The 25,770-nt window shown below is 36.8% G+C and overlaps 1 pseudogene; it reads right to left on the reverse strand.

Annotated features, from left to right (window-relative positions):
- The window catches only part of LOC110220304 (WW domain-binding protein 2 pseudogene), a 28,382-nt pseudogene extending 11,503 nt beyond the window's left edge, over positions 1-16,879 (reverse strand).
- Positions 16,880-25,770: the final 8,891 nt, after the last annotated feature.

Here is a 25,770-nt window from a genome sequence, read left to right on the forward strand (position 1 = left end):
TAAAAAGTACTTAGCAAAGTGCCTAGCACATAGTTGACACCAACTACATAAATGCTTAATCCCTTCCTTTTCCTTTCTTTCTTCCCCTAATTCTTAAGTTTTTTACAGCATTTATCTACTAAATAAATTCCAGCGGGGGCAGCTGGGTGGCACAGTGGATAGAGCACTGGCCCTGGAGTCAGGAGGACCTGAGTTCAAACCTGACCTCAGAACAAACGCTTGACACTTTTACTTGTGTGACCCTAGGCAAGTCACTTAACCCCAACTGCCTTAAAAAAATAAATTCTGGTGCTTCCTTATTATTTCCACAATCAAATACTGAATCCTCTGTTTGGAATTCAAAGTCCTTCACAATATGGCTCTAATCTACCTTTCCAGGATTATTATATCTGACTTTCTTTCATTTACTCTCTTGTATAGTTGTGCTAGCACTCTTGGTTTTTTTTTTTAGGCACTAAATTCCACCTCCCACCTTTGCACACATAGTTCCTCATGCCTAGGATTCCTTCTCATCTCTTCCCCCTTTAGTTCCCAGTGTTCTTTATAGTTCAGCTTCAGCACGTGACTTTCTTTTTTTTTTTACCTGATATCTTGGTTCCTATTTGTGTGCGTGTGTTGTTTAATAAAATGTAAGTTCCATAAGAACAGGTACTAATTAATTTTTGCCTTCCTATCTCCAGAAAATCCCACCATGTCTGGAATACAATAAATGCTCAATAAAAGCTTATTGACATACTAGTATATAATATTTTCTTCTTTGCTTTATTTTTTTAATATGTGTATACTTTGTTTCCCTAACTAGAGAGTTAGCTTCCAGAATACCAGGGTCCTGTTTCATATCTCCTTTTATTTCTTCCTCATCGCTATAAGCTTTGGCAAAAAACACAGAGTAGGCATTAACCACATTCAATTTAACAAACATTTATTAAAAATCCAGGGTCAAAATTAGGTGACAGAAGAGAGCTTGCCCCAGGGGGCCAAATTTAGTGGGCATTTAATGCCCTGTTATTGCTTTAGCAACTTAGAAAATAGAGCTTAGCACCTAGTCATCTAGAATAGTATCATCAAACTCAAATAGAAATGGAGCCCTGTGGGATTGGAATGGGGTGTATTATTTATGTTGTGTTATATCTGTTTATTTTGTTAAATTACATTTAACATTCCTCAATTACGCTTTAATCTGGTTCTAACCATTTCAGAGTTTTGCTGGCCAAGGGCTATGAGTTTGATACCTCTGATCTAGATCAATTAGTTCAAAGAGTAAGTTACCGAGGTGATATATTTCTTCTTATAGGTAACCACACTCCAGGTCTATTCCTCAATCTGCTCCCTGTTTACTGCATCATGGCCAATATCCAGTCTTAAAGAGTTAATTTGAAAGTAGATTTCCTGAAGCTTAGTCTAGGAATATTTTCTGCTGCCTGATAGAAAAGTTCTTAGTTATGACTCTATAAGAAGCAATTCTTTTGCAGGACACTATGTTGTACTAGGGTCCAAAAACGGTAGTCTCATTTTTTAAGATCCATAGGCATAAGAGTATGTATAGATATAAATGCAATACAAATTAAGATTAAAAGGATATTAAAGAGTAAAATGAAAAGCATGAGATTTGGGAGAACAAGATCTCCTATAGCTGGATAAATCAGAGAAGGCTTCATACAGAAAGTGGTGCCTTAGCTGAACCTTGATCGGTTTTTTTTTTTTTACTCATTAGTTGGTGATGTGGAGGCCATCTGTTCCAAGTAGAAGGGATAGTCTTCAGAAGCAAATGGCAGAAAAAGAAAGCAGGATGAAATCAGGGAACAGCTAGCAACCCCTTTAAGCTGACGTATATAGTATGACCTGAAGAAGAATAGAAGAAATTAAGACATAGATTGGTAAATTGAATCTAAGCCATGAAAGACCTTTATATTGTAGAATCACTGACATCTTTGAACAGGGTAAGCGATATCACCAGACATAGTGTTACAAGAATAACTACAACAACAATATGTAGAATGGATGTGAGAAATACTAGAAAAAGAAGGAAGCTCTTAGTTGGCTTAGAAGAGTCTAGGCAAAAGGTTATGGAAAGCCTGCATTTGGGTGGTAGTAATAGAAATGCAGAGGAAAAAGAAAGGAGGTATTACAGAGGCAGACTCTCGAGGTCTTGGTATCTGAGACTCTGGGATATGGGAGAATAAGAGTCATAGATGACTCTGAAAATAAGTATTTATTGAATGTACAACATAAATGGCCAAAGAAATGTCAAGAAAATGAAAAAAGGGGAAAAATCTACTGACCAGAAAATCAAGAGTTAAATAGTCCATTAGTGATTCAAATAAGAAAGATTTGTGGTGTAGTCAGGCTAACAATCTGACACCCTCCAATGGTCTGAAATTCTTCTGTCTCAAAGAATTCTTTGTTTTATGATTATCAGAAAGACACTTAATATTCCCCCAAATAATTCTAGTTGAATAATTTTATTTGAAATAAAATTGATTTAAGGAAAGCATTGCTTAAACACTTTTTTTCTGGAAAAATGTGTATTTAGACTGTCAAGGCAAACTCATAATTTCCTTCAAATGCAAATTAATTCCTCTCAGAAGAACAAGAGAGGTAATCTTTGTTTATTGAACCTCTTTGTGCTGGTGGGATGATTCATATAGAAATGCAGTTTCTGTCAAAGGTGTCATTATAATCTAGGATTTCACAGTTATTTTTGTCAAATTATGATGCTTTAATGTGGGGTGATGATTCAAGTTTCCTTAATGGCAATATTATTTGGTGAAGCATTATTGCTAATAACAGATGTAGAATAACTTGGTAAATTACAGTAGTCTATGACATATTCTGAACAACAAAGATGTAGGGTGAATGAAGTATTAACATTATCACTTTTATTTGAAGTTGGTTTTGCATTCATAAGACTTAGGATTTCAGAGCAGCTAGGTGGCACAGTGGATACAGCACCTTTCCTTGAGTCAAAAGGACATGAGTTCAAATCTGACCTTAGACAACTACTAGTTGTGTGACCCTGGGCAAGTCACTTAATACCAATTGCCTCCTCCCGAAATAAAAAAAAAAAAAGACTTATGATTTCATTGGTATGGTGATTTTTGGTTAGGAAACTTTCTATACTAATTCACATCATGATTGCTTTGCAACTTAGAGTCTTTAAAAGTATAGTGGGATAATGAAGTTTAAATGATTTGCTCAGTGTCACACAGCATGTGTCATAAGCAGAACTTGAACTCAGGTCTTTCTTACTCTGAGAGCTGTTCTTTATCCACAATGTCATGTTGCTTCTCAGTTTGAGGGTACTGGCTCAGATACTCAGAGTCCCTTTCTATATCTATTAAATATCGATACCATGTTTCATATTTTAGAGACTATTGTTTGCTAAGTACATCCTGCAGTTCTGATAACAATGTATGCTCAGTTAAAAAGAATTTAGTGTTTAGTACATGCCATGCAAATATAGTCTATGCCCTTAAGGAGATGACATTTGAATGGGTGACAATGTGTAAATAACAACATACATTCAAAATATATACAGAATATCTGAAAGACAATCTCAAAGGGGAACTAAGGGGTGGCTATGGAGATAATGAAAAGATTCCTGCAGAGGGTAAGGTGTGGGCTGAGTCTTGAATGAATTTAGGAACTCCAAGAGGTGGGGATGATGAAGGAGAGCTTTCCAGGTTTTCAGGTCAGCTAGTGCATAGGTATAGAGAAAGAAAATGGGGTGTTATGAGGAAGAAACAGCAGAGCAGTCCATGAAGCTAGATCATAGACTACGTGGAGAAAAAAGTGGAGGATACCGTGACAGCTATAAGAATCATAGCTTCAGAAATGAAAAAAAAACAAAAGGTTTTAGAGATCATCACTGCTGAAAACCTCATTTTGATGAGGAAAAGGAGGCCAAGGTAAGTTGGGTGACTTGTTCAGTTCATACAGTTAGTTAATGGCAGACAGAACCAGAACTCAGTTCTTCTGGCTGAGCCCAGTGTCCTTACTATTATGTGAAACTCTTACTTTTAGCTTCTTCTGGACAAATTAATGTTTTTGAAGAAAAGGGGATTTTCCTGATAAATATTGTAGAAACAAATCCTTACGCTCAGGCCTTCAGTAATAGGGATACTAATTTTGTTTGAATATGTTCTCAAACTGTGCCCTCTGGAATATTTCAGTTTCTGAAGGTCCATTAACTTCTTTAATTCAAGGAATTGAGAACAATAATTTATGAAATGATATTGCCAGTCATACTTATCCAATCAAAGCTTACTGTTGTCAGGATTAGAGGTAGGAGATGGGGCAATAATGACACACACTTCAATATGGTATGTTGGGAGTATTAGAACGATTGCAGTCCCTGTGTAGATAACAGAAAACATGCATCATACACAAAGATTCTAAAAATAGTTAGAGAACCTCTTCCACAGATGTCTCCCTACACTGCCACATACTTATCTGCATTTTGAAATCTGAGTTTAGACTGAAGTTGAGGAGTGGGTGAGGAGAGCTGTCTCTGGCCTAGTGCCCTGAAATACCATTGTTAGCAATCAATCAGCAGAAAAAAAAATCATTGGATAATTGAATATACTTTGTGTAAAAAGGCATTGCGTTAGACTCTTAGAATAAAAAGGAACTAGTAATCAATTTGGGGAAATATACCATTCAGATCACAGGTTCATAGTATAATAGCCCTCAAGTTAAAAGGAATGTAAGAAGCTATCTAATTCAACCCCCTCTGTTTACCAATGAAAAAATTGAGGCCAAGTTACATCTAGTTACAAGATTAAGTAACTTTCCCAAGGTCACAAAGGTTGTTCGGGTGAGAGGCAGAACTTCTGACTATGAAATGAATTTTCTTTCCATTGAACCATCATGTGCTGATGAATGGCAAGCCCAGGTAGCATTCCTTGTTGAATGAGTAGTACTCATAGGAAGTACTAAAGGAGAGCAAAAGCAGACGTGAAAACAGTCCTTGGTTTCTCATCTTTATTCCAAAGTGAGAATCCAAGTAAGTTCAAAATAAGTTAAATAATACTTGAAGATCATTAAGGTCACAGTTACAGGAAGTGTGCCAATGTCAATAGATTTAGGACAGTGATTCAACTAATTAGGTGTCATTGGGATGAGCTGGGGGGGGAGAGAATCCTGACAAAGACTAACAGGGTGGCAACTGCAACTAACATTGGCAAAACAGAGTGGAAATGTTAAAGACAAACAAAGGACATAGTAAACAATGGGGACAAGTTGAAAATTTGGACAGAGAAGAGAAGACTTCCCAAAAACACACCTACAAATCTTGGCTTAACCCTTCACTCTTTTGCTTTATTATTTTTCTGAAGGCAGGATCTCAGGAACTAAGAGTGCCACAGGTATAATATCCAAGGTAGAGAACAAGGCAATCAGATTTTGAGAGGGATGATAATGAAAATGCTTTTTCTTCCTGTCAGGACCCTGCATCAATTTTGAGTTAATGCAGATGTTTTCAGTGAACTATCTTTTGGGGCTTTAACTAGTGTTCATTTGAATAATAAATTCCTTCTGAGGAGCTTAGCTTCTTGTATTCTTACTTACAACCAGGGCAGCAAGGTCACAAGAAATTTGGTAGGTGAATGAGAGGCTTGGAAGAAGTGAGAGGAATGGAAAAAAGCAAATGGAAATACCCACATCCAAAGCATGGGTTTTAAAAGGGAACAAGAGTAGCCAGTTACCAGTAATGACGATGATGATGATGATGATGCTGGTGATGGTGGTGGTGATGGTGAAGGAAATTATCAAAAGAATAGTCTTGACCATTTGAATATAGGAAGTAGTAATAATCTGAGAATCATCAGTTTTTCAAAAATTAACTCCCACTTTTCTGACACATGAACTCTCTGTTACGGCAAAATTAATCTATTCAATATCCCCATGAAAATGCCTTCCTCATAGCAATTATTGTTTGTGCCACAATATGAATATATTGGCAAATATATATGTTTATGCAAGCATACGTATAGTCTGTCAGTCAATAAGCATTTAAGTGCCTACTGTGAATCTGGCACTGTGCTAAGCACTGAGAATATAAAGGAAGGCAAAAGATAGTCCCTTACTCTCAAGGAGCTCATAGTCTACTTTGGGGAGATGATGAGGAGAAGGAACAAGCATCTGCTATATGCCAAGCACTTTGCTAAGTGCTTAACAAATATTGTATCATTTGACATAATATTTGAAAAGATAATTGGAGATACAACTTGAAAACTACTTTGTACAAGTACATTATATACAAGATATGTTAGAGATAGTTAATAGAAGGAAAGAACTACAGTTAAGGGGAATGAAGAAATTTTTCTCATAATGGATAGGATTTTAGTTTTGACTTGAAGAAAGCCAAGGAAGTCAGGAAGTATAAATGAGGAAGGAGAATATTCCAAGTAAAGGAAATAGCCAGTGAAAATGCCAAGGAGATGACAGATAAAATATATTAAGCAAGGAAAAGCAAGGAGGCCTGCGTCATTGGATTACAGAGTAAAGTGAGTGAGGGGGAGAATAAATAATAAGATAACTGGAAAGATAGAAGAGGGCCAGGTTGAGAAGGGCTTTGAATGCCAAAAAGAGGATAATTGATCCTGTAGGTGATAGGGAGCTAATGGAGTCTATTGAAACGAGGGGAGTAAGGGGGGAACAAGGGGTAACACAACACTATCTGTAGTTTAGGAAGGTAAACTTGATAGAGCACTGGCCCTGGAATCAGGAGTACCTGAGTTCAAATCTGGACTCAGAAAATTACCAGATATGTGACCCTGGGCAAGTCACTTAACCCTGATTACCTCCAAAAAAACCAAAAAGGAAGATAAACTTTAGAGAAGGATGAACACACACAAGCACACAAATAAGCACACACAGTTCTGTTGAAGTACTTTGTCTGCCAATGTGAATCAGCACCTCCTCTGCAACTAATAATCTTTAAGAATACTTAGAGTATTGTAAGGTGACAAGATTTGCCACACACACATATACATGTGTATATGTATATAGTTATACATGCATATATATGTATGCATATACATACATTGTTACTGTTTCATCTTCATTCTCAAGGAGGGCCATGACATTCAGAAGGTGATACTATGACTTACTAGCTAATTGGATTTAAGTGAAGAAGGGCTATGCAAAATCACCAGCCTCACTCTCTTTTCTGCAACCATCTGGGTCCAGTGGCAAGATATAGATCAGGATTACTGGAGATGGCCTTGGATACAGTGAGAGATCTTGGACTTTTTGAGACTTTCCCAGGTATATGCTTGTCTCTGTGTGTGTATGTATGCATGTATGTATATGCACATATGTATTTATGTGAATCAACAGCTATATTTCCTGCATAGAGCGCTAAACCTTGAGTTTAAATTCAGCCTCCGACACTTCCTAACTATGTGACTTTGAGCAAATCATTTAACCTCTTCCTACTTCAGTTTCTTTGCTTGCAAAATGGGAATGATATAGCATCTTTCTCCCAGGGCTGTTATGAGAAAAATTTAGGTAATATTTATAAAGCACTTTACAAAGTTTCGATCAATATATAAATGCCTGTTGTTGCTGTTCATTTGCCATACTTAATCAGTTTTCCATGAGCACACACAAGTTTTATGCCAAGCTGCGTGAGGCCAGCTTTGGTTCCAAATTCCCCTGAAATAACACCAAGATAGCTTCTGTTGGCATTGCTTTTTCTTATTGTTGCTGAAGTTGTTTTTGTTGTGTTATTTTGGTTTGGTTTGGTTTCATGTTAATAACTTATTTATTTTGGTCCCTGCATTCAGAAATATAAAATAGACTCTGATGAAAATAGATGTTTTTTTAAATTACTTAACTAACAAATAAATAAATATAAAAGTCGAGTCTGGAAGGGAGGGAGAGAAAAAAATGTAAACATCATGGTCATAGGGTTTAGTTTATCTTTTTTACTTGAGGCTGTTAATCTTCTGCCCTAGAATCACAGGCATACATGGCAAGGGACCAGGGTACTCCCCACTCTGCAATGATCACTACTACCATTGGCTCTTCCCTTATCCTAACCCTTTAGTGGAAAAGGAAGGAACAATAATGATGCTAGCACCAGGGTCTGTGAGTATACCTAAGTATACCTGGCCTACAATTCCTTCCTCTCTTTTCCTAGAAAATATTCTATCTCACTCAATCAATTGATAAACACATATTTATTAAACATCTACTATATGCCTGTCACTTTGCTAGTCATTGAAATACAAGATTAAGGAATAAAACAATCCCTACTTACAAAGAGCTTGTGTATATGTCTATGCATATATATATATATATATATATATATATATATATGTATATATATATATATATATTATATGTATATATATATATATACACACACACACACACACACACATATATACATATTTATATTTGCATGCATATATATATATACACACATACATGTGTGCATACACAGAAATAACTACAAAAAAAAGGTTGTTTGATAGAGTGTGCACTAGAAATTGGGGGTATCAGGAATGACTTCACATAGAACAAGGATTATAGTCTGACTCTTTGTGATGCCATTTGGGGATTTCTTGGCAAAGATACTGGAGTGTTTTGCCATTTCCTTCTCAAGCTCATTTTACAGATAAGGAAACTAAGGCAAACAGGTTAAGTGATTTGCCCAAGGTCACATAACTAATAAATGTCTGAGACCAAATTTGAACTCATGAAGATGAGTCTTTCTGATTTCAGGCTCATCACTCTATGCACTGTGCCACCTAGCTGCCCAATAAAATAAGAGCACTTAACCTTTCTGCGTGTGTCATGGACACTTTGGCAGTCTAGAAAGCCTATGGACTTCTCTGAATAATGTTTTAAAATGCATGAAATAAACTACATAGGATTACAAAAGAAATCAAAGGTTGATGGAAATAAAAGCATAAACATACATACAAATTCACAGAGCCCCTGAGATCTCTCCCCAGAACTCTTTGGGGGGGGGGAGTGATCCATATACACCAGCCTCTGATGTAGAAGGTCATGCCTGAGCTACATCTTGAAGGATGAAAGGGATTCAATGAGCCCAGGTGAGAAGAGAATGTATTCTTGATACGATACACGGCCAGTGAAAAACATATAGTTCAGTGGTATATTGTGGTATGTGAAGAACAGTGAAAAGGTCACTTTTTGTTGGATCACAGAGTTTAGGAAGAGGAATAATGTACAATGAGTCTAGAAGTATAAGTTTGGGCAAGATTCCAAAAGGCTTTACAACTCAGCTGAAAATTCTATATAATCCTAGAAACATGGAAAACTATCAGAGTATACTGAGCAGGACTGTAACATGGTAAGACCTTCTTAATCTTAACAAAAGACACACCAAGACCAAGAATACAGAAAAGCTACTATGAGGGTGTCAATGTATGGAAAGCAAACAGAAGAAGAGGAAAATTCAGACATAATGAGTGGGAAATGCCAGGCCAGTAAAAAATGCAAGCGAGTTTCTTCTCTTATGATATTATCTGATCTTTTTTCCTGGTTGCTGATTTTCTTACCTGATCCATAGAAGTTATCCTACTGGGTTGAGGAATGTTTTTCAATATCAAATCTCTGCACAGAGCAGTGTAAAGAAACATGTCGCTGGGCATCCTAAGGAATATGGTGAAATATCTAGTATTTAGACTTTTTCTCTCTGGTACCAAGGGAATGATCTTTTTTGGTCATCCTCTCTTCATCCCTGTCTTCTGTGTCTTACCTTCCCAACAGCACAACCTGAGATTTCTGCCTCTCAGACTAATTCCCAAGAAATGCATTGGCCTCAAAGGAACAAGGAGGAAGGCAAAAATAAAAGAGCTGACTCAGAAGATCATGTTCACAGCTTTATATGAAGATGTCATTTCATTTATAGACCATTAGAAACAATTATCACCTTCTCCCTGAAGAGAGCAGTTTCCTACTCTGATGCATGTTTTAAAGAGGTAAGTGAGCTCTTATCCATTATTTTGACTTTATCCTTTATTATTTGACATGATATTCAGATTTCTGACCTACTATCACCCCTTGCCAAGAAACTTCCATTAGCTAATGTCACTCAATAGTTTAAATTAGAATAATTTACATTAATTTCTCACCTGCTACTTAATTACCACTTCTCCTATTCCTGTGGTGTCATTAACAAGTTTTTTTTTTCACCCCAAAATGTTGACAGAGTACAGGTCGCTATGTAGCAGCTTTCAATCTCAGTGGATATCATACCATTACCACTTTTATCTAGTAATTTGTCATGACATCACTGAAATCTGCATTTATTTTAGTTCAATAAATACCTGTTAAGTACTTCATACACACAAATAGGGTAACTTCCTGGAATGGAAGAGCTTTGAAGATGAGGCAAAGAAGTATTTGATTATGAAAAAATGTGATTCAGCCTTGCTCTCAAAGACCTTAGAATGATCCCAGGAAGTTTGTTATGAGTTCTATAAGAAAGTCCAAAATAATATGTTAGTATGGAAGAAGGTAAGATAGTTCACTTCTGGCTATGTTCTCAGGGACGGCTTTATGAAGAAAGCTGGGTGACACAATGTGTAGTGCATTTGACTCTGAGTTAAGAAGCTACAAATTCAAATCTTGCCTCACACTAGCTGTGAATCCTGGTCAAGTCATATGACTTCTATTAGTGTCAGTTTCTTTATTTTTCTAAGGGGGATAATAATAACAGGATTGTTATGAGGATCCAATGAGATAACATATGTGAAGTGCTTTTTAAATCTTAAGACTCTTAAATCCAAGACTAGATATGATGATGATGATGGTGGTGGTGGTGGTGGTGGTGGTGGTGCTGGTGGTGGTGGTGGTGGTGGTAGTGCGGGTGATGGTAGTACTTGAGGTAAACTATGAAAGCAGAACAGGTATTTCTTTCATCAACACAACCACACAAAAGTGATGCAAAAGGAGAAAAGGCACTTCATGTGAAGTAAAGAATATGAATAAAATGTCAAAGACACATGGTAAAATTTTCCAATTTAACAAGAACTAAAATGTGGAAGGAAAAACAGTGGGAGATACAGCTGGAAAGCTTGAAGCCAGGTCTTATAAGAGTGAGTAAAACTTAAAGCTTGAATTTCCTGACTAGGAGTTCAAACTCTGTTACATATGTATTGGGGAGCTGGTAAACCTTTCTGAACAAAAATATGACATGACCAGTGTTGTTATTTAGGAAGATTACAGAATTGCATAGTCTATTCTAACTAAAGACAATCTAGAGACCAAGAGACCAATGCTGAAGATACTGCAAAGGTACAATGCAGGCAAGAGTCAATGGGTCCATGACTAGAGTATTAGCAGTGGGAAAAAAGGACATAAATGTGAGAAAGATTGATATAGCAGAGTGAACAAAACTTGACAACTGTTTGGTTGTGCAAGATGAGGGAGAGCCATGGAAAAGCTCTATAGATTTAAGAATAATGGTGCCTTGGTACTGCTCTTTGTGTATCTCTCTGCCACTGTTATTCATGTTCTGACAGTATTTCCTTTTTTTTTTTTTCTGATCTGTCAAGGGTTATTCAAGTGGCCAAGTGGGTAAAAGAATATAAAGTATATGCAGTGTCCATCTCTCTGTTCTCTCCAAGGCTGCCATTAATAGCTCCCAATAGAAGCCTGTGCAGATGAAAAATCCCTCTCCCCCCTACACACACACACACATACACAGATTGTGTGTATCTGTGTGTGTGTTCACTATTATTCCCTTCTGTGAGATTCTTTGTCCATGTACAGAACTCCGATTCAATCTCCAACTCTGTAAGTTTTGGGCAAAGGCTGCTTTTTTCTTTTAATTTTTAAAATGAATTAATATATTTGTTTTACCCAGTTACACGTTAAAACAATTTTTAACATTACTTTATAAAACTTTGCATTCCAAATTCTTTCCCTTATTCCCTCCCTATCCCACCTCATTGAATAATATAGGTCTTATAAATCAATATATCTTATAGGTATAAGATTATACATGTGTAGTCATGCAAAACATAGCCATAATAGTCATATTGTGAAAGAAAACATAGACAAAAAAAAACTCAATAAAAATAAAATGAAGAAAAAAGTGTTTCAATCTGTGTTCAGATACCCCTCAGTTCTTTTTCTGGGGCTGGATAGCATTTTTCATCATAAGTCTTTCAGAGCTATCTTGGATCATTGTATTGCTGAGAATAGCTAAGTCATTCACAGCTGATCATCTTACAATATTGCTGTTAATTTATACATAGTACATTTCACTTTGCATCAGCCCATGTAAGTCTTTCCAGGTGTTTTGAGAGCATTGGGTTCATCATTTCTTATAGCTCAATAATAGTTCTACATAATCAAATACCACAACTTGTTCAGTCATTCCCCAATTGATGGGCATCCCTTAAATTTCTAATTTTTTTTTTGCCCCAGAAATGAACTGCTATAAATATTTTGTACATACAGGTCATTTTTCCTTTTTTTATCTCTTTTGGTATACACCACTAGTAGTGTTATTGCTAAGTCGAAGAGTATGCATGGTTTTATAACCATTTGGGCGTAGTTCTAAATTACTTTACAGAATGCTTGAATCAACTCACAATTCCAACAACAGTGCATTAATGTCTCATTTTTCACATCTTCTCCAATATTTGTCTTTACCTTTCCTGTTGTATTAGCCAATCTAATAGGTATGAAGTAGTACCTCAGAATTGTGTTTATCTGCATTTCTCCAATCAATAGTGATTTAGAATATTTTTTCATATATCTATAGACTTATGTCTATAGATATATCACCTAAAAATAGATCATATCTTTATCATTTGTAAGTTAGAAAATGGCTCTTATTTTATAGATTTGAGTCAGTTCTCTCTATGTTTTTGAAATAAGACCTTTATCAGAGAAACTTGCTTCATTTTTTAGAAATTAATTTGTTTTGGTTTTCAACATTCACTTCCACAAGATTTTGAGTTCCAAATTTTCTCCCCATCTCTCCCCTCCTCCTACCCCAAGACAGCATACATTCTGAATACCCCTTCTCCCAATCTGCCTTCCCTTCTGTAATTACCTCCCCTTTTCTTATCCCCTTCTTCTATTTTCCTGTAGGGCAGGATACATTTCTATACACCATTGCTTGTATCTTATTTCCCAGTTGCATGTAAAAACAATTTTTAACATTTATTTCTAAAACTTTGGGTTCCAAATTCTTTCCCTTCCTCCCTCCCCACCTACGCTTATTGAGAAGGCAAGCAACTCGATATGTTATACTGTGTAGTCATGCAAAATACCTTCACAGTAGTCATGTTATTAAAAACTAACTATATTTTCCTTCATCCTATCCCGTGTCTTGTTTATTGTATTCTCTCCTTTTGGACATCCTTTTCCATTTGGCCAATTCTGCTTTTTAAGGCATTCTTATCCTCATTGGCTTTTTGGACCTCTTTTTACTATTTGGGTTAGGCTAGTTTTACCATATTATTTTCTTCAGTATTTTTTGGGTCTCCTTTGGTAAGCTGTTCTCTTATTTTTCATGACTTTCTTGCATCACTCTCATTTCTTTTCCCAGTTTTTCCTCTACTTCTCTTACTTGCTTTACAAAATAATTTTTGAGCTCTTCCATGGCATGGGACCAATTAATATTTTCCTTGGAGGCTTTAGATGTAGGAGTTTTGACTTTGTGGTCTTCTTCTGGTTATATGTTTTGATCTTCTTTGTCACCAAAGAAAGATTCTATGGTCTGACATTTTTTGCTTTTTGCTCATGTTCCCAGTCAATTACTTGAGTTTTAAATTCTTTGTTAAGGTAGGGGTCTGCTTTCAGCATGAAGGGTGTATTGTCCCAAGCTTCAGGGCTTTTGTGCAGCTGTTTTCAGAGGTACTTATAGGGACTTGTAAATTTTCATTTCCTCCAAGGTGATATGAGCAAAGGCAAGGTTATTACTCCTTTCCTGGCCAGTGCTCTGGTCTATGAGTGACCAAAAGCACTCTTTTCTGCCTTGGAACTAGGAGGAGGATTCTGTCTTCACCACAGCCAAAAGCTCCACCATGCCGACATTCCTCCTTGAATCAGGACTGCCATCCAGGACTGTGACCCAGATCAAAGCAGGGGCAAAGCAAGAGAATCCTGCCTCTTTCTGGCAAAGAGATCCCTGCAAACCCCTCTGATCAGCTACTAAATTACCCCACCGTTTGTGGGCCAAGAACTCCAGAAGCAGCTGCTGCCTTCAGGACTGCACCAGGACTAGGGCCAGACCATGCTTCTCTCTCACCAAGGTCTGACAGAGCTTTCCTACTGACCTTCTAAGTTTTCTATGGCATTTGTGGGTTGGAAATTCTGGAAACTGCTGTGGATGCTAATGATTCAGTCCCCTAAGGCCTGCTCTGGGTTCACTGAGGCCTGGTCTTAGCCTATGGGTCTATGCTGAACTGTGTTCCTCTCCCAGTCCATTGCAACAGATCTTTCCCATCAAACATCCAGGTTATCTTGGGCTGGAAATTTGTTTCACTCTTTCTTTTTGTGGGTTCTGCTGCTCTAGATTTTAGAGCTATTTTTACAAGTATTTGGAGGGGTTTGGGGGAGAGCTCAAGCAAGTCATTGTTTTCATTTCACTATCTTGGTTCTACTTCATTTTTTTCTTTACAGTTACTACTGCTAAGTATATTTCCCTCCATCCTGCCTCTCCATTTATTCTATTATCTCTCTCCTTTCACTCTGTCCCTCCTCAAAACTGTTTTGCTTCTGACTACCTTCCCCAAATCTGCCCTATCGCTCCACCTTCTCTTAGCTCCTTCACCTCCTACTTGCCTGTAGGGTAAGATAGAGTTCTATATCCAACAGTGTGTGTATGTTATTTCCTCTGATTAAATCTGATGAGAATAACGTTTACTTACTTCCCTTCACATCTCTCCTCTTGCTCTCCACTGTAAAAGCTTTTTATTGCCTGTTTTATGTGAGCTAATTTACCCCTTTCCACCTCTCTCTTTCTTTTTCTCCCAGTTCATTCCTCTCTCACCTCTTAATTTTTTTTTGTTTTAGATATTTTCACTTCATATTCAACTCACACCTGTGCCCTCTTTCATATATGCTTCAAACTACCCTAATAATAAGAAAGGTCTTATGAGTTATAAATATCATCTTCCCATGTAGGAATATAAATAGTTTAACCTTACTAAGTTCCTTATGATTTCCCTTTCCTGTTTACCTCTTCATGCTTCTCTTGAGTCTTATATTTGAAAGTCAAATTTTCTATTCAGTTCTGGTCTTTTCATCAAGAATACTTAAAAGTTCTCTATCTTATTGAATATCCATTTTTTTTCTCCTAAAGAATGATACTCAGTTTTGCTGGGTAGGTGATTCTTGGTTGTAATCATAGCTCCTTTGCCCTCTGGAATATCAGATGTGAAGCCCCTCTGATACTTTAATGTAGAAGCTACTAAATCTTGTGTTATCCTGACTGTGGCTCCACCATACTTGAATTGTTTCTCTCTGGCTGTTTGCAGTATTTTCTCCTTTACCTAGGAATTCTGAAATTTAGCTGTATTCCTGGCAGTTTTCATTTTGGGATCTCTTTCTGGAGGTGATCAGTGGATTCTTTCAATTTTTATTTTACTCTCTAGTTCTACAATATTGGGGCAGTTCTCCTCGATAATTTCTTGAAAGGTGAAGTCTAAGCTCTCTTTTTTGATCATGGCTTTCAGGTAGTCCAATAATTTTTAAATGATCTCTCCTGGATCTATTTTACAAGTCATTTTTTAAAAATGAGATATTCCACATTGTCTTCCTTTTTTATTTTTTTTTCTTGTTCTTGTTTTGTTTTACTATTTCTTGATTTCTCATAAAGTCATTAGCTTACACTTTTTCCATTCTAATTTTTAAGGAATAATTTTCTTCAGTGAACTTTTGGACCTCCTTTTCTATTTGGCCAATTCTGCATTTTTCTCTTCATTGGCTTTTTAGCCCCTTTTTATCATTTGGCCTAGTCTGTTTTTTAAGTAGTTATTTTCTTCAGTATTTTTTGTGTCTGCTTTACCAAGCTCTTGACTCTTTTTTTCATTATTTTCTTGAATCACTCTCATTTGTCTTACCAATTTTCCTTCTAACTCTCTTACTTGAATTTCAAATTTTTTTTTAGCTTTTCCTTGACCTGAAACCAATTCATTCTTTTCTTGGAGGCTTTGGATGTAGGATTTTTTACTTTGTTGTCTTCTGATTGTGTGTTTTGGTCTTCCTTGTCACCATATTAACTTTCTGTAGTCAGAGTTTTTTCCATTATTTGCTCACTTTCCCAGCTTATTACTCCACTTTTAATTTTATTTTAAAGTAGTGCACTTCTTCCAGGGTTGAGGGTAAACTGTCCCAAGCTTCAGGGGTTTTGTGTAGCTGTTTTCAGAAATACTTCTAGGTACCTGTAAGTTTTCATTTCTTCCAAGGTGGTATGATCAAAGGAGAGGTGTTTCTCTCTTGGCCTGTGCTCCGGTCTTTGAGCAACCACAAGCACTCTTTTCTGCCTTGGAAATGTAACAAGGTCCCCCCATCCACTGTACCTGCAAGTTCTGCTCGGCTAGTGTTCCTACCTACACTGGCACTGCCACCCAGGAGTGGGACCTAGATCCGAGTATGGACAAAGCAATGTTAGCAAAAAGACCCATGAAATCTCCTTCTGACCAGTTGTTCAACTCCCTGTCTGTGGACTGAGAGCTCTGGAAGCAGCCTAGCTGCTGCTGCTGCCATTGCTGATTCAGTTATTCCCAAGGCTGATCCTGGTTTGGTGGGGCTGGAGCTGTGTGGCACAGCCTGTGCTCTTCTTTTGCTGTACTCTCACCCAGGTGAGACAGACCTTCCTACTGACCTTCCACATTGCTTTTGGTGTCTGTGGGTTGAGAGGTCTGGAAACTGTCATTGCTCCCAGTGATTCAGTCACCCTGAAACCTGCTCTGAGTTTGCTGCAGCCTAATCTGTGCTGATGTGGCCTGTGCTGAAGTGTGCTCCTCTCTCACCCTCATGGTTCTTAACCAAACTTCCAAGTTGTCTTTGACTGGAAATTTGTTTCACTCCATCTTTTTGTGCGTTCAGTTGCTCTAGAATTTGTTTAGAGTTCTTTTATAAAGTATTTGGAGGGTATTGAGGGAGAGCTCAGGTGAGTCCTTGCCTATAATCTGCCATTTTGGCTCTGCCTCCCCTTTTTCCTTTTTGCAATTGACATAGATTTGGGTGGCTATGATCCAAATTAAGCTGAACAAATCAGATCATCCCTCAATGGTAAGACTTAATCTTTCATCCTAAAAGAAATACAAATTGTTCAGGACATGTACTTTCAGGTCCAAAGAGATACTAAGGGTAATATCGAGACCCTCCACAGGGAAATGCAATCAGTCCCAAACGCTCACTTACCTGTAACCTCTCTTCACTAAATGTCCTTGGGTAGCCTTCTATAGAGGAAACTCTAAAATAAGAGGGTGCTTGGAACAATTTGTTGCTTATTAAATTCTGCCTTCATCTTCCTTCCTACTAGATTGACTGTCATTAAAAATAACAAAAAATTTATTTCTCCTGTCTCTTTCTCACCCCACTCTAAATTTGTTTAAGGCAAATCTGGTAAAAATAGATTTAAACCAAATGGAAATTTTTATCTCAACATTCAAGTTGAAGTTGAAGTCACTGACAGGTAGGGGAATGTGGGAAAATAAAAACAAACAAAAGTCAGAGAGAACTGCTGTGCCCTTTATTAATTCCAAAAATAAGTTGATTTCCAGAGAAGAAAAATCTTCTCTTTTTATTCATTATGAAAAAGCAAAGATTACTGGGCAGTATGAATTTTAGACTCAAATTCCACTCTGACTTTTAGTTTTCCTGTAGAAATATTTTGAATAATTCCATGCTCTGAAAAAGTAACCTCACACTAGTTACATTATGTCTGACTGTGAAAATGCAAATGCAATCTTTACTTAAACAATTTTAATGAAAAATATTGTCTACTGACTACATTACAGAAGCAAGGAATACATCTACATATATATCTACCTAGATGCTACCCCATTGCTTCTGGGATAAGCTATAAACTCCTTAACCAGTATTCTTTCCATCTATGCAGGGTCATACCACATTACTGTAAAAAAAAAAAATAAGGGATACTTGGTTTCCAGTCTTGGCTACTGTGTGGCCGGGGTAAAATTACTTAACCCCTCCAAGCCTCAGTGTTCTAATACACAAAATAAAGGTGTCGAATTAGATTTTTTTATGACTTTTGCCAGCTTTCAAATGATATCATTCTATATCCTTTTGTAACTGAGGTATAGCTGAAGTTCTGATGCTTTTCCCAGAAGAATTACATTAGCATGAATCACATCAATAAAATGATGGTGGTTACCACATGGGCATAAATTTGACAGTCAAATGCATACACCTCATGTACTCTCAATCCACTTTTATGTTTCTATGTAATAAGGTCTTAAGGCTGAGTTTCTAACTAGAGGAGGAAATACAGACATGGAAATACCAGCAGATTATATCTCCACTTGCAGTGAGAGTGAATTATATTTGTTCTTTTGTGTGCTCTGTTGTTCAGTTTTATAAAGAGCTGCTTGCTCTGCCTCTGGAAAAAACCTGCCTGCAAAAGGTTAAGTTAGACATTCTATTCTGCATCACCACTGCAGTTTGGCTTCTTTAGACCTTTATTAACTTAAATTACCACCTCATAGAAGACATCATCTGGTATCCTGAACTGGGAGAAAGTTGTAGCGCTCAGTTTGTGAGGCATTGTAGTCTGGTAGCAAGAACACTCTGGGCTATTTGTCAGGGGATCTAGAGTCTGATTCCATTTATGCTACTAACAAAGAGAAGTGGGATCATGTCATTCTGAACTTCTACTCAAAAATCTTGCATGCTACCCCATTGCTTCTGGGATAAGCTATAGATACCTTAACCTAGCAGTTAAAGGCTTCTGTAATTTGTTTCCTTTATCCCTTTTCCCTACTTCTCCTCTTGATTCACTCTGTCCCTTCCAGTCAAACTGCATTACTAGCCATTCCTGTTCATGATATTCTACCTCCAGCTGCCACACCTATGAGCATACCTGGAATACACTCCTTCCTTACCTTGATTTTCTAAAAGCACTCATTTTCTTGAAGGCAGCTAATTGGCAAAGTAGATAAGAGTGCCAGACTGAGAGTCAAATTTGACTCTGAATCCTGCCTCAGACACTAGCTGTGTGATCTTGGGGTACGTTATTTTATCTTTTTCAACCTGTTTCCACATCTGAAGTTAATGAGGAAAATAATTATACCTACTTACCTCACAGGATTGTTGAGAGGCCTAGATAAGATAACATAAGTAAAAAAAAAATTTGAAAACCTTAAAATTCTATAGAATATAATTGATCACTATTATTAAGACACAACTTATATAACACTTTCTATAGCAGGCCTTTTCCAATACCCTCAGTTATTATCACTCTTTCTTCCTCTTAAAAATTATATATATATATATACATATATATATATATATATACACACACACACACAAAATTGTATATGTGTAACATATATGCATACATGTATATGTATGTGCATATCTATGGGTATATATAGTATATGTCTATTGCATGTATATGCATATAAATATGTATGTGCATGTGTATTTGTGTATGTGTATGTATATGTGTATGTGTATGTTATGTGTATGTGTATGTGTATGTATATTTAGAAAGCTAGGTGGCATAGTGAATTGAGTACTTGACCTGGAATAAGGAAAATTTATCTTCCAGAGCTCAAATCTGGTCTCAGACACTTACTAGCTTTATGACCCTGGACAAGTCAATTAACCCAGTTTGCCTCAGTTTCTCATCTATAAAACGAGCTGGAGAAGGAAATGGCAAACTATTCCAGTATCTTTGTCAAAAAAAACCTGAATGGGGTCGCAAAGAGTCAGACACAACTGAAACAACTCAACAACAAAATGTATGTATATGTATACATGCATATACACAAATACACACACATCTATCTATCTATCTATCTACATACATATTGTATAAAATTTATGTACTTAAGTATAAATTTTATCCTTCCCCAACAGAATGTGAGTTGCTTGAGGGCAGATACTGTTTCATTTTTGTCTCTATATCACCCATATCTAGCATGGTGTCATAACCATGATAGGGGATTCAGACCTTTTTGTAAATTGAATTGAATAATGCTTTCTTGGTGCCTCTGTTTTCCTTTTCTATATTAAAAAAGAAGTGTTCCATTTCTTACCTCAAAGGGGTGTTGTGAAGATAAAAAAGATTATGGATGCGAAGACTTCAAATGAAAGGAGTCCTATCATTAATAAATATACTATTATTGCACTGAGAAGAATTGCAAAAAGGGGGGAGTGATTATGATTACCCTCCTCACTGTTTTCTCTCTTTGTTATTTGTTTCTGCACATCAGCTTATAAGCTTGAAGATATAAAGAAAATATGTGGTATCCTTGTTTGTCCTTAGCTTTCAGGGAGACAAACTGTTTCTCCCAATTGCAGTAATACATCTTGTAAATAAGTGTGTACGTGTGTATGGGAGGAGAGAGGATGAGAGGGGGGTGGGGACCTTATGCCAAAGCTGTTTTTGAAATTGTTTAGTAGGAGTGTAATGGCTTGAAATGCATCACTAGTGTTGTTATCTTGTGAATCCTATACCCCTGAGAGAAAGTGCTGATCAACTTCAGACACTGCCAGCTGGAAGCCATGTCATTTACAGCACTTAGGCAGCTGTGGTGTTGAGGAAAGAGCCCTGGATTTGGATCCAGAGGGCTGGGGTTGGAATCATGGCTATGCCATCACTGGCTGTGTGACCTTGGGGTAAAGTCATTTAATGTCCTCTTCTATATAATAAGGAAGAGGTAAGTGATACAGTGGGTAAGAATACTAGGTCTGGAGTCAGGCAGACCTGAGTTCAAATCCTACCTCAGACACTTACTACCTATGTAATCACTGTTCACCTCAGTTTCCTTGTATATGAAATGTAAATAAGAATAGCACCTACTTCCCACGGTTGTTGTGAGGATCAAATGAGATAATAACTGTAAAGTGCTAGCACAGTATCCATCACATAGTAAGCACTACATAAATACTGTTTATGATGGCAGTAACTGAAATGACCCAGCTGTCAAGTTGATTATGAGGATCAGCATGCTGAGAGGAAGGCAACATGGGGTAGCGGATAGAATTCTGGACTTAGAGTCAAAAATACCCAGGGTCAAATCCTGCCTCTCACTAATTAACTGTGTGACTTTGTGACTGTTTTCTTCCTTTGTAAAAGAAGAGGGGTTGGCCTTGATTTGTCCTTCAAGGTGGCTTCCAATTTGAAACCTAAGAGCTTATATCTGCATTGCTTTCTGACCTATAAAATACTGTGATTCCCAAATACAAAACACGTAACAGTTTTTTATTATTATTATTATTATTATTATTATTATTATTATTATTATTATTACCTAAATTTCTAAATCAGGAGTTAGAGATAATGGGAGATTTTTATTTCACAAGGAATCTTACAAAAAATCCTATATCTTCTGATTATTTTGGCAGAACAGCGACTGTCTTCAGCCTTCCTTTTTTTCCCCAATACTTAGCACAGTGCTGTAGGTACTTCTTTTGAGCATGGATAGGGTAAAAGGAAAATAGGATGGAGGGAAATACATGGATGGTAATCAATCCTATGGGGGGGAAAAGCTTTTTTTAACAACAAGTTTCTCTGATAAAGACATCTTTTCTCAAACATAGAAAACTGATCAGATTTATAGAAATAAGAGCCATTTCTCAATTGATAAATGATCAAAGTATATGAACAGGAAGTTTTTAAATGGAGTATTCAAAACTATTTATAGTCATATGAAAAAATGCTCTAAATCACTATTGATGAAAGAAATGCAAAGTAAAACAATTCTGAGCCACTGACTCACACCTGTCAGATTGGCTAACATGACAGAAAAGGAAAATGATAAATGTTGGATGGGATGTGGTAAAATTTAAAAAAAAATGAATGTACTATTGGTGAAGTTGTATACTGACTCAGCATTCTGGAGATCAATTTGGAACTATGTCCAAAGGGCTATAAAACCATGAATACTCTTTGACTACACAATACCGATACTAGGCCTGTATCCCAAAGAGATAACAAAGGACATATGTGTGCAACAATATTTATAGTAGCTTTTAGTGATGTCAAAGAAATGGAAATTGAAAGGATGTCCATCAATTGGGGAGTGGCTGAATGTGATTGTGATAGAATATTATTGTGCTTTCAGAAATAATGAGCAGGCTGCTCTCAGAAAAACATGGAAAGACTTACATGAACTGATGAAAGGTAAAATGAGCAGAACCAGGAGAACACCATACACAGTAACAGCAATACTGTATGATGATCTACCATGAGTAACTGAGCTATTCTCAGCAATACAACGATCCAAGATAGTTGTGAAGGACCTAAGACGAAAGGTGCCGTCCATCTCCAGAGAAAGAATCAGTAGAGCCTGAGTGCAAATTAAAGATACTTTTTCTTTCCTTTCCTTTTCTTTTCTTTTTTTTTTTTTTGGCTATGTATTCTTTCATAGAATGGCTTACATAGAAATGTGTTTTGCATAACTACATATGTATAACCTATGTCAAATTGCTTGCCTTTACTAAATGCGGGGTAGAGGAGAGAGAAGGAGAGAAAAAATTTGGAATTCAAAATTTGAAAAAAATGTTTAAATTATTTTTACATGTAATTGAAAAAATAAAATATTAGGTATGATATATTTTTCTAAAAAAACATAGTAGGTACTTAATAAATGTTTATTGTTAATTGAATTTTCAGGCAGTTTTCAGATCATCTGTCAGGGAAAACACAACATTAACCATCAACCCAGGACCTCATGGGTATGAATAGCAGAAATCCACAGAGGAATGATATTTAGAATCACACATCCCTATGACTTATGACTCATTTCAATCTCACAACAATACTTTAAGGTATATATTGCATATATTATCCCTATTTTTCAGATGTGGAAACTGAGGTTCCCAAAGGTCAAGTGACTTGTCTATGGTCATATGGTTAGTTTGAACATCCCATCTTCCTAACTCCAAGGCTAGTATAGCCACACTGCCTATATAGCATATGTGATTTGCTATAACCAGGCGCTATATAGTTTTGTGCCAAAAGCTAGAGAACAATTATGCCAATGCAGACCCTTTCTTAGCTCAAGAGAAGTAGGGGCCTTGCTGCTTTGGTGAGCAACAGCTGACCTTGGAACAAATGAATCAGTTTTTTGGTATAATGCAGTTTGATCAATGCTTTATGTTTTCTGGCTGACTCCTTCTGCCTCATACTCTTTCCCACAGTAAAGTACATAAAGAATAAGACAATCTCTCCTTCATGCCCTAAAAGGCTGACATTTTAGAGTCACATTGTTCAGAGTTTTAGAAATTCTGTTTAGAACTGAACCAGCTACTTAAATATATTTACTTTCCCATTTTTGACTCAACTTTCAAAAATTCAGAAAGTGCTGCTGCTATATTAGGATGACAGATTTAAAGCGCCATTATTCCAAATGTATTTTTTTTTATTTTTATGTGAAGAACCAAACTTCAAAATTGATGTGCTCTGTAAACTAATCATTATGAATACATCACAGTCCATAAATTATGGCCAGTCCCCAAATTCCTAAACCATAATAAATAGTGCATGATTTTCCTATAGAAAGCACTGCTTTTACCATTACCACCCTGAGGCTTCTCTAAGTCTGTTGAACTAGTTTAGTGTTCCACTCTGTCTAACTGTCCCAAATGGGACTCATACTCATGAGTTGGGTACCCATTCAAGATTCAAGATTCAAATGGGATATTCTGTGGCTATCCATTCCTAACACTAGAGCTCATAAGCCTCTACCATTTATGTTTCCCACTAAAAACCAGGCAATAGACATAATTAGCTCATAGCAAAGACTTTTAACTAATATGTTACAGAAAGATTAACTACAGCATCCAGCCCCCAGGGGATGTCCTTTACAAGTATAAAGACTGTCAGTACAGTAGATATAAATTTAAGGTAAAGTTGTAGTAAGACATACACATACACGCACACACACATATGTACATATATATATATATACATATATATACACATATATATACATATATTTGTATAGCAAACTACAAGGTGAAGAAGTCTTTTCTTTCTTTGTGTGGACACCTCCCTTCATACCAACCCCAACTGCCAAGGCTTGGTTTCATTTTAGTTGATAGGCTCACTCTTTTCTACTGCCAGGGCTCACACTCCTTGAATGTGCTTCATTCCAGGAGTGATTGTGTGTATCCATGTGTAATGGTGAAATAGAACCCACCTCAGGGTATTTTATCCTAGATACTTTAACTAGGTGGGAATATTTCCATCAATCAATTGCTGATAGACCTTAACCTAAAAAGTCTTGGATATGGAACAAGTTGTATTCAGATAGGAGGATGCTTCAGGGATCAATTATAAATTATCAAGTGAGTTAAAAATGTATTGTTTTAAAAAATTGCAATGAACATGTCATCTAGTTGAACCCTCTGAGAAAGGAGCACTTGGTGGTATGGGGAAGATGCAGATATCTTTCCTTCCCTTCCTCCTGTCCTCTTCCCCCTCCCCTCCCCTAAACACATATAATACAATGTTCAATAGAAGAAATCCTTGTGAGCTTCAAAAAGTTTGGTTGATTGGGCTTTCCCATGTACCTACCTTCCAGCCTTATTCCCAGATTTGCTGGTGGCAGAGTCTGTTTCAGGAGCCAAAAACAGATGGACAAAGATTTGCCATGCTTAACAGAACTTTTTGAGCATCTTATGGATAGAAAAGGACTTCTAGCAAACAGAATCTTAGAGTTACTCCCTTTATACAGTGCTCTCTAAATCTGAGTCTATTTTCACCAGGATTCAGTATATATTTGTGGGATGGTAGACCACAGATTTGGGGGGATGTTTTATACCCACTGTTGTTACTGTACCACATTAATTAAATTGGCATGATGGTAGTAGGAATGCTGGCAGTGATTCAAACTAACAGTGTTAGAAAATTACCCCCCAACCTTAGAGACAACCTTAATACCCAGAAGGAAAGATGTAGCCAAATTCTAGCAATCTGACTTGCCCCTGGAAGTGGGAGTAGCGATACTCAGAAGCTACACCTTTGTCAGAAGTCTGTGTCTTTATTCCATCTATGGCCTTGAACTCCCAAACTGACACTCCAACTACTAGAGGGAGTGTCTACATTTGGAAGTAAATAATCTTTAAGGGAGGGGAGGAGTTCTCTTAGTAACTTAGCAGCTCAGCCTTTTAATGGCTCTCAGAGGCATGACCAGTTTTCAGCTCTGCCAATTAGGTTGCACCTTCTCACTTAGAGAAAGGAGTTTGTACTACACCAAAAAAAAAATGATCTTAATAGATCAAAATCTCATCAATTGAGAGTAAATTCTAGACATCAACTAAGTGGGGGAAGGGGTATGGAGAATCACATATCCTCCCCCCTTATACTAAACATACACACACACACACACACACACACACACACACACACACACACACACACCCTCCTTAGGGCTTATCTATGATAATTGAAGCTGAAAAAGCTTAGATCATTATAACCTACTGGCAATCTAAACCCATTTATTTTTTAACCAATACATAAATCTTTTTTTTTCTTTTGCAAAGTACTTAAATTCACAAGAACAATTGGACGTATGCCAATGGAACTTACACATTTCCAGGAAAACACCTATGTTTGGAGAGCCTGAC

This window comes from Phascolarctos cinereus, unplaced genomic scaffold (assembly GCF_003287225.1).
Source record: "Phascolarctos cinereus isolate Bilbo 61053 unplaced genomic scaffold, phaCin_HiC Scaffold_3;HRSCAF=262, whole genome shotgun sequence".
NCBI classification, from domain to species: domain Eukaryota; kingdom Metazoa; phylum Chordata; class Mammalia; order Diprotodontia; family Phascolarctidae; genus Phascolarctos; species Phascolarctos cinereus.